We start from the raw sequence: 10,010 nt of genomic DNA, 5'->3' as shown, positions 1-10,010 counted from the left end.
TAAGCCCGTAAGCCACAACTACTGAGCCCGTGTGACACAACTACTGAAGCCCGCACACCTAGAGGCCATGCTCCACAACAAAGAGAAGCCACTGCAATGAGAAGCCCGTGCACCACAACGAAAAGCGGCCCCTGCTCGCCGCAACTAGAGAAAGCCCACACGCAACAACAAAGACCCAACGCAGCCATAAATAAATAAATAAATCTGTGACTCTTTAAAAAAAAGAAAACTGGACAAAATATAGAAAAAGAGTTTTCAGACATTGGACAATAGAAGCTCTGAACTGTGACCCCTGAAAGAAAACAAACAAGGTGAATCCTACCACACCTAAACTTTCTTCTTGCAGACAATTTCTGGAATATGGCACAGGGTAGGAACGACAACGACAACAACAAAGTGCGGGAAAATTGCTGAGTTAAAGAAAATAAACACAGTTCAAGAAATCTTGAATTTTTGCACAGAGTAACTGAGGAGGGAGACATACAGAGAAGAGTTACTGAAATATACATAATGCACCCCATGAATCAATAGCTGAATATAAATCTGTGTATGGTAGGGTAAACCTCCATGAGGCTGGGCAAGAACAGATTCCAGGCAAAGAACAGTGACTAGGAAGAAGACAAATAATTCCTAGAGATCACACTGTGCTGGAGATCACTACAGCCAGAGTGGAAAAACGGAGAAATCTCACTGAGTATACAGGGCATCCAATAGAGACATCAAAAAGGCCATGCCTTAGAAGTGGGTCCAAGTCAGCCCTCGAGCAAAGACTACTATAGACTTGCCCTGAATGAATTTTAAAACAAGCCTCAAAAGAATCATACTGAACACAAGTAACAACTTCTGGGGAAAATAAAGTTCAACAATCTTTAAAAACAAAATTCAGTAACCAACAATGTATAATTCATAATGTCCAGCTTCTAATAAAAAGTATTATACATAGGACAGGGAAATATGACCCATAACCAAAAGTATTATACATAGGACAGGAAAATATGACAACAGAAACAAACTCAGAAATGAAAGAGATGATGGGGTTAGGCAAAAATATGAAAACATATATTATAATTATGCTTATATGGTCAAAAATGAAAAGAAATATGAGCATAAGGAGAGAAATGGAAGATATAAGTATAAATGGAATTCCTAGAGATGACAAAATATCTGAAATAAAAATATTACTGGATATGGTTAATAGATTAGAGACTGCAGAAGAAATTTTCATTTAAATTTGAAGACATAGAAAAAGAATTTATCCAAAATGAATCAAAGAAAAAAAAAGACTGAAAAAAAAATTTTAGTGACTTGTGGGACGATGTTAAATAATATAGTATATCCAAAATTGTTGTCTCAAAAAGAGATGAGAGACTGGGGTAGAAAAATATTTGAAGAAATAAAGGCTCAACAGTTTCTAACTTTTTGGAAAAGTATAAACACACAGAATGAAGACTCTCAATGAACTCTTGAGCAAAATAAACCCCAAACTCCAATAGCTATTCTCACTATAGAAAACGTTCTCTCCTTCCTACAAAAGACCATGTCTGTGTGTGTATGTTTCATACTAAGCACGGCTTTTCCTGGGAAGTCACAAAAGCCAGAGGCTTCAGCTCAGCACAATCATGTTTCCAGAGGTGGGTGGTCGCACCCAGGCCCCTTTCCTCCCTGGCCACACGAGTCACCAATTGGAGAAGCAAAGAGAGAAGGTGGAGAGAACAGAGCTACCCAGAACCAGCAACCCCAAACTCCCATAGCTATTCTCACCCTAGAAAATGTTCTCTCCTTCCTACAAAAGACAATGTCTGTATGCACGTTTCATACTAAGCACTTCTTTTCCTGGGAAATCACAAAAGCCATCCTTTTGCTTCAAAGTAAATTGGAGAGTGAACTGGCCCCTGAAGAGGGAGTGGTAGGATCCGGCCACCTGGTGTGCAGTGGCTTTGAGCAGAGATAAGACCACAGGAGGTGGTGGGAAGCTTCTTCTCCAACCTGGTGGCCCCAGTTGCTCCTCCAGACCTCAGCTCGTCCCCTCAGCTCATCCTCGTGACAGGCTCTCACCGTGCTCCTGGCTTCTGTCACCACTCAGATCTCTCTCCAGCCTCAGTTAGCCCCCAGCAGTGCCTGATAATGGACTCTTACTTTGACTGTGGTATTTTTGGCCTCCAGGTGAAATCCCTAAGGGCTCTGTCATGCACTCCAGTCCTGTGACCCTTGCCTACCAGGAGCCATCAGAGGCAAGAAGCGAAGCCACCAGAGGTCCTTAAAACTGCAGGAAGGATGGGCTGCCCCCCTTCTTCACAGCTCCCTGTCTGCTGAGGAGGATCTGGGCCCCACTCCTCCACACCTGCTGGAGGGTCTGGAAGGAGTCAGAGACGTGGCCTGGTGGGGCAGGGCGAAAGGCAGAGGGCCTCTCCTGCAGTTGAGGAATAACCAGGCAAGGTCCACCGGGCCCAGCACGGAGCAAAACAGGCACAGTTTGTAGAGGACCCTGTGGCACCGCTTCTGGGGGGCTTGGGCACCAGCAACAGCACACTTCTCGCCTCATCCTGAGGGTCAACTCAGGGGAAATAGGACCTGCTTCCCAGCGATGGAGCATGCGGTCCCCACGCTGGAGCTCCACGGCAGATCGAGGAGCTCAGGACTGAGCAGCGGTGCCCTGCGGGACAGTGTGGGCAGGGGCCCCACGACCTGACCCGGGGCCAGCGCAGCCGGGTCACGGTCAGGCTGGGCGTCGGTCTGCACCGCAACACCTGAGTTCTTTGAATCCACGTGGTGAGAGCAGCGACTCCCAGATGCCGCCTCGTGCTTAGCCTAGACCTCCTATTTCTATTCTTTTATGATCTCCAAGAAGTGTACTGACCTCACTCTAAATATACTGTCCGATTTTGTCATCCTAACTGCTCCCTGGGACTTGGGGGCTACTGGCCACACCAAGCCTGTTGAGTCTTGTGTAAATGAACCAGGGATCATTTTTAAGTGACATGTGAGCGGCCCCCAGTTGTGCTAAAGCCTAGTCTGTGTCTTCACAGTGCTTTCGAAGGTGTGTATGTGTGAGTAAATGTATGATATATATTTATACATGCTGCTACAGCGATACGTTAAAGGCCAACATAACTGGTGGACAGGGTCAGTGAGAGGAAATGAAACAATCTTTTCGGTGGCTATTAAAGCAAACTGTGTGTAAAGAAATACGTTTTTCTTCCCCTACTTTGTCTCTAATTTCTGCACGAGTCCCTAGGCTGAGTGGGGAAGAATAGGAAAGACAAACTGTCACGAAGAGCTCACCTCACTGTCTAACGCTTGAAGTCTAAGTTTAAAAGAATGATTTACCCTCTTGTCATTTTGTAACAATCCCCTTATCTAAAAATATTAAAGGGCAGTTCTTACATTTAGAGTGCCTGAGAATCAGCTGTGGAGATTACAGAACCTCCTTCCTGGGCTCCAATCCCCGGAGGTCTCGTTGGTGTGAGGCCCTAGAGTCTGCAGTTTTTCACGTAAACACAGACCACACGTTTCTGATGCGGGTGGGCTGCGGATCCCAGTCGAAAACCTATTGTTCTATAACACTGATTCAAACCTATAAATAAGCTTGTTTTCCTTTAATTAAGAATCCTTAATTGAAAAGTGGGTAAGTCACACCACAAATTGACATAAAGATCTCAAAGCGTTCCTTGGGAAAAGTCCTTAGTTACGTTCTTTTGCCTTCCAGAATTAAAACCAAGCACTTGCTCCACAATTATTTCCTAGTAACGGTTGAGAAATTAAAGCGAACGACAACATGAACAAAAAACTCACGGACTTCCCTGGCGGTCCAGTGTTTAGACTGTGAGCTTCCACTGCAGGGGGCAGGGGTTCGATCCGTGGTCGGGGAACTAAGGTCCCGCAGGCCCCGCCGGCGTGGCCAAAATATAAACAAATAAAGATAAAAAATAAAATAAAAAATAAAACAACTCAAACATTGTCACCACCACCGCCACCAATTACCAAAAGACTCAGGCCTGAGGTAGACACATGCCCCACTTCCGTAGTAGATGAAGTGACCTCGACTTCTGCCTTTACGCTTGGTTAAGTATTTTCCATGAGTGCCTTTGGCTGTCACTACAGAGGAACTCACTGGCAGGATCAGCAAGAATGGATGAAAAGTCAGCCGAACTATGAAGTCTTACTTAAAGATAAAGCAGTAAAATTTGAGGACCTCTTGCCCTGTGGTGATGCAAGCATCCCGGCAAGTCTTCCTTCCTCCCGGTGCTGCCAGGGCTGGAAGGCATTGATGGTGTAATCTGTAGTCAATGGAGAACTCAAATAATGCTTTTAAGAGCTTCATTTTAAGGACGTTAACATTTATGAAAACAACAGCATATGCATCGTGTAAATCTCAGACCTGGTCTGGATTGAAACCGTGTACGAGGCCCCGTGCCCTTGTCTTTTGAAGTAAAGTGCTGACTCGAGAGTTAATGATTCGGGAATGTGAAGGCGTAGAAACAAAGAACAGCTGTTGGGCTGGGGAACGGGCAGCAGTGTAGACTATAAATCCGCCACACGGCAGAATCACCGAACTCCCGGCTCAGTGAAGCTACAGATAAAGGCCTGACACACACTCCTAAGTGGTTTTACAGGGAGCAGACCCCCTCCAGATGGAAAGTGCTGCCCACAAGCACATAGACCCTGGACTGGTTGAAACCAGAAGGTTGATGACGCTTGAAACTTCACTTTGATGCCAGCCAATCCGAGAACTGTCTGCGAGCTGATCACGCCCTGTTCCTCGAACACTGTAAGGCTCCTCACTACGCCCTCCAGGGTGGGTCACACAGTCTTGAGGGCATTAGCCCGCTGTGGCCCCCTCTGCCTGGCAAAGCAATAAAAGCTACTCTTTTCTACTTCACCCAAAACTCTGTCTCCGCATTTCTCTTTGGCACCGGTGAACAGAGGCCAAGTTTCGGCAACAGGATCCAGTCACAAATTACTTTGGGGGAAAATTCCTAAAAGCCATTCTTGTGTTTCATCCTTTGAAAAGTAGCTCTTCACCCTAAAAAAAAAAAATTCTTTTAAAAATGGTTGCAAAAAATGAATCTTTGGGATGGAGGATTCTACGGTATTTAACTTTCCATAAATTATATTCTTTCCCTCTACGTGTTAGAACCCATTCTTAAAAGCAAATGAAATCAACCTGTGTCACCACCACTGTCTTCCAATTTGCTGTAATTCCAGTGAGAACCATGTTGGGTACACCTGTGCAGGAAATAGGGCGAGAGTCCTTTAGGGAAAAAACGGAAAGGAAAAAAGATACCTAATGTAATGCTTTAAACATGTACCAGTATCTCTTGACCTGTCAACCTAGGACAGACAGACGACCTGCAGATTGATATAGGGTTCATTATGTCCCCCATCTTATTACTGCTAAGGTGAATGTGCTAGACACTTATTGAATTGGTGTTCTATGTCTGCTGTAATAAGTGACCATGAGTTTAGTGGCTTAAAAGAACACACATTTATTATATTACAGTTCTGTAGGTTAGGAGTCCAACAAAGGTCTCACTGGACTAAAATCAAGGGGTCAATAGGGCTGCCTTACCTTCTGGAGGCTCTAGGGGATAATCTGTTTCCTTATCTTTTCTAGAGATTTTTCTAGAGATCTTTTTCAGAGATTCTCTGAGCTATTACTATCCCTGGAATAAAGCATATTTCAGATGAAATGAGCCAGAGTTTATTTCTGATGGCTGCAGAGAGAGAAAGGAGGGGAAAGGGGAAAAGCAGGGGGAGGAAAGGAAGCTTCTTCCTGGAAGTTAGCTGGGTGCTGAGTTCCTTTGTTGTCGGCTCCAAGATTCTCCGGAAGAGTCAGCGTCCCCCTTGAGCCAAAGGCACCCTCAAGGATCAAGTCACTCCGCTCCTTGCTCTCTGGTCTGAAAACACAAGTTGGCTGCCTTCTTCAGCCTCCCCTCGCCCCGCCCTCAGGTCTAGCCCAGTCTCACCCAGGTGGAGAAAACAAACGAAAAAACCAACCTCGCTCTTCAAGCAAACAGGTCATCTTCCTATCCCTTATTCTGGTCATCAGCTCCTTTTTCAGAATCGTCATTTCTTGTATTCTGTATGGTGAGGAAAGGAAAAACATGGTCCCTGGTATACCACGAGATTGAAGTAGGAAGGACGTGCGCAGAAAATACACCGAGTAGCACTCTGAGATGTAACCCTGAATCTACATGTCTACACACAAGACACATACATAAATATATACTTGTATCCATTGTTTTACAACTTCTTTATTTCTTAAAAACATTTTGGATCAGCATAACACACGATCCCAGAATTCCTTTCCCCGGCGTGTAACGCAGGACAAAAGGTAAGAATTCGAGGCGGCTGGCAAAATCCGCCGGTATCTCAGATAAAGAGTAAGAGGCGTGTTACCTCGGCTTGGTGGGCTCCCGAAGTGGACGGGCACGATGACGTCACTTCCCCCTTCAGCAGCCGGCCCGCCCATTGGTCATCTCGGCAGGGCGGGGACAGGGCAGGGGTTGGAGGAGAGGAGCCGCCTTAGAGGTCAGGAATGGGGCTTGGCTTATGTAAATCTTGCAGCGTAGGGGTACAATTCCCGGCGAGCCACTTCCCGGGCTGTGGAAGTTTTCGCGAGAAGTTGCTCGGATTTTATTAGCAGAGTCGTTTGGAGGGGCTGAGAGGCGTGGAAGGGGAGGGGGTGCGGAGGGTGGGTGGGGAGCGTGTGTGTACAGTGTAGGCGTCTAAGGCTGTACGGGGGGGCGGGGAAAGCGATTCATACTTACCTGGCAGGGGAGATACCATGATCATGAAGGTGGTTTTCCCAGGGTGAGGCTCACTCATTGCACTGCGAGTGTGCTGACCCCTGCGATTTCCCCAAATAGGGGAAACTCGACTGCGTAATTTGTGGTAGTGGGGGACTGCGTGCGCGCTCTCCCCTGGCAACCAGTGTGCTAACGATAGAATGAGGCAACGACACTTGTGGGGCCGCGTACTCTATGCAGATAGCTCGGTGAAGAGAGTCTGTTGCTACTGTTTGTCGCGCGCTGTTTTCTCCTGGTGTTTTTTTTTTTTTTTTTTCTTCCTGTTGTTGTGGAACCTTCGGCGTGCGGGTGCCGGGGGCACCGCCGCGCTGCTTGCTACGGCAGCGTGCGCGATAGCCGAGTTTATTTTGTTTGTTTGTTTTCCTTTTGGGGGAGAAGTGAGTGTCAGCTCTCCGCGCAAGCGCAAACAGTTTGCGTGAGTACTTAACGAGTTCGACTTCAGCTGCTCTGTGCTTTGCGAGACGCTGAGCGGTTCGGTACTTTGCTCTCCTGCCTTGTACTTTGAAACGGGAGTGCTACGCCGCGCCGCACGCAGGCACGGCAACGGCAACGGCATCTGCGCTTTTGCCTCAAACAACAGTAATAGTACCAGCCGGGGAACGTGCAAAAGAAAGTTCTCCCGGAGACCGGCCGTCCAGGTCTCCGCGGTGATGCCGTGGAAAGGGATCCGCTTGCCAATGCAAGGAACACGGGTTCGAGTTCCGGGCGGCGGCGAACATCCCACGCGCTACAGCGCAAGTGAGCTCTCGTGCGGTAACGGCTCAAGCCGGCGTGCCTGGAGCCCGCGCTCACGAGCGTCGCAGTGAGGGAGAAGCCCGGCAGCGGCAGCGGCCCCACCACGCAGTTTATTCAAACAAACGCACAAAAACGCGGCGCGCAGACAGGCCCATCTAATGAAAGAGGGCAGGGAGTGGTCCCTGCGGGAGGGGAAGCAATGCCTCCACTTTTTACTGCCGGGAGAGTTTCCCCAGCAAAGCACACGACGACAAATCCGGTGTGGGCCTTCTTACGCTGAGAGCCGAGCTGTGAGTCCAGCCAGGCCCAACGAGCTGCTGTCCGCAGGACAGACTCCCAGAGAGGGGGGAGATGCTAGAACTAATTTAGCGAGGAAGGCACTGCAGGGCCCCCCGCCACCGGGCAGCACCGTCCTGTTCCGTGCAGCTCTCGGAGGAATACTCCCCGAGGTCGGCGGAAATTTTTGACAGGACCAAGGCTCGCACAGATAGTGCTCCTCCTCCCAAGCGGACAGACTAGAAGGCAACAAACAACCAACCGCAACCAGAAAACATCGTAGTTCAGGAGGGCAGGGGGTAGAGTATTCAGGAGGAATGTCTTGCGGCAGTAGCGGGAGCTCGTTAGCCCCAGACTGAGCGCTGCTCGGAACCACTTCGCAAATCATAGAAGCAAGACCGGAAACGATCAAACAGTTTGCAAGTAACTTAAGTGCGTCCATGAACAAAGTTCAGCGTTTCCAGGAACACACAGCTCTCCAGCAAGGCACCCTTCACAAATGCCTGGCATTCCATCACAGAGTCTGAGGTATCCAAAGAGCCAGGGGAAATGACCCTTCTCCATAATGCAGAGACACCTCGGTGGTCATTTGCAAGTGACCCAGAGCTGACACCGATGTTAAAATCACCAGAGGAGGACATCAAAACATTTATTCCAAGTGTATTCCGTAGCTTCAAACAGTTAAATGTACACACACACGGGGCACATCTTTAAAAGACCCGCTCTAACGTAAAGTGAAAACTACACTGTCTGAAAGGAAATGTACTGCAAGGGATTAAGAGCGAACAGTTCGAAAACGCAGAAGAAAGAATTTTGAATAGGAATTGCGTTGACTCTGCCTTGATTGCAGATCACTTTCAGTAGAAAGCGACAGTCCCAAATGAAAGGGCTGAGGCGTCCTGAGATGGGGCGGTGAATACTCCGCGCAGGTGGTGCCATGGAGCTTGATTTATGACGTCGCAGCTTGCGTAAGGGATGGCCGCCACCCGTGTGCGTGTGCCTTCATCCTCTGGCAGGTGTCCTGGAACGTACAAGACACATGACTTAGTGAGGGCAGCCCTCCAGGTGGTGCAAAGAGACCACGGGCACCAGGTAAAAACCGGGAGCAGGCGGCGATCATCAGCTGGGTGGAGATTCCGGGAGAGGGGCGCTGGGGAGGAACTGAAACGGCAGGCGCATAAAAGCGACAGCTGAGACCTCGCTCATCAGATTCTAAGCCAAGTCCGTCCCTGGGTGGGCTCGAACCACCAACCTTTCGGTTAACAGCCGAACGCGCTAACCGATTGCGCCACAGAGACGAGCGGCTGCGAGGCATTCTGGTAACATCCTGGAATCAGAATGTATTCCCCGTCCCTTCCAACCCCAGCGGAAAAGAGATTCAAATGTCTTTATCTTATCCAACCTCGCCGGCGCTCTCAGAGACACTGAGTCTCGTGGACCGTGGACACCGAGCCCGAGTGAGCTGGGGGCTCCGACGGAACAACGCCGGGCCCACGACCATCCATCCTCGCCTGCTCCTGGCCGCCTCGAAAGCGGCCCCTCTACACGAGACGACTGCCGCCTGTCTCGGGCTCAAGTCCTCCATTTCCCACTCGTGATCGGCCTCACCCGTCGCGCTCACCGCAAGTCCCCCTCCAAGGTCCGGGTGGTCGTACGGGGGAAGGACAGCAACCGGCTGTGTCCCCACCGTTCTGCCCCCTCTGGGCGCCTCCAGAGAAGGGCTCCACGAGGCACGACCCGGAGTTTGCTCACCAGGCAGCCCCTCGCCCGGAGCAGGGCCTGGCATCCAGCAGGCGCCCAATACATGCCCGCCGCCGGGGCCCGCGGTGGTGGGTAGACCGAGAATTCTTATGCCACCTGTGTTTAGTCCTGGAGGAACCTAGACTTTTCAGATCGTCTGTTCTTCAAAACCTTTCTTCTAGCAGCTGATTTAGAACCAGATAAAAGTCCTAGAAAGGCCAGGAGGGCACCACCCCGTCCGGCTCTCAACTCCCCACCCAAGGCGGTGCTGCGGCCTCAGCCTGCGGGTGCAGGTGTCGGGTCTGAGAGGCGTGAAGGAGGAAAGCTGCAAAGGAGAAAGACGGCTGGGCTAAGCAACCTGGGAGTATGAGGGAGAAAGAGAGAGAAAGATCCGTAGAGGCTATCTTTCCATTGCCTTAGGTATTCTTTAATCACCTGCAGCTATGTTTT

At 49.4% G+C, this 10,010-nt stretch overlaps 1 long non-coding RNA gene and 2 other non-coding genes across 5 annotated transcripts; 1 reads left to right on the top strand and 2 right to left on the bottom strand.

The window, feature by feature from the left end:
- Positions 1-3,929: 3,929 nt before the first annotated feature.
- Positions 3,930-6,419, bottom strand: LOC116755181. 3 transcript variants are annotated; one of them, XR_004350259.1, is made up of 5 exons: positions 6,400-6,419; positions 5,998-6,080; positions 5,570-5,897; positions 5,165-5,226; positions 3,930-5,023 (listed from the first exon to the last, which is right to left on the bottom strand). It is a non-coding gene; the product is annotated as an uncharacterized LOC116755181 (long non-coding RNA). The 3 variants fall into 3 exon arrangements; XR_004350257.1 differs by having other exon boundaries at positions 5,165-5,897; XR_004350258.1 differs by lacking the exon at positions 6,400-6,419 and adding an exon at positions 6,218-6,359 and having other exon boundaries at positions 5,165-5,897.
- Positions 6,420-6,762: 343 nt separating this feature from the next.
- On the top strand, positions 6,763-6,926 carry LOC116745173. Its single transcript, XR_004347304.1, has one exon. It is a non-coding gene; the product is annotated as a U1 spliceosomal RNA (small nuclear RNA).
- A 2,118-nt stretch (positions 6,927-9,044) lies between these two features.
- On the bottom strand, positions 9,045-9,118 carry TRNAN-GUU. The gene has a single exon. It is a non-coding gene; the product is annotated as a tRNA-Asn (tRNA).
- Between the last annotated feature and the right edge of the window lie 892 nt (positions 9,119-10,010).

This window comes from Phocoena sinus, chromosome 1 (assembly GCF_008692025.1).
Source record: "Phocoena sinus isolate mPhoSin1 chromosome 1, mPhoSin1.pri, whole genome shotgun sequence".
In the NCBI taxonomy this organism is placed as follows: domain Eukaryota; kingdom Metazoa; phylum Chordata; class Mammalia; order Artiodactyla; family Phocoenidae; genus Phocoena; species Phocoena sinus.
This window is presented reverse-complemented; position numbering and strand designations above follow the sequence as displayed.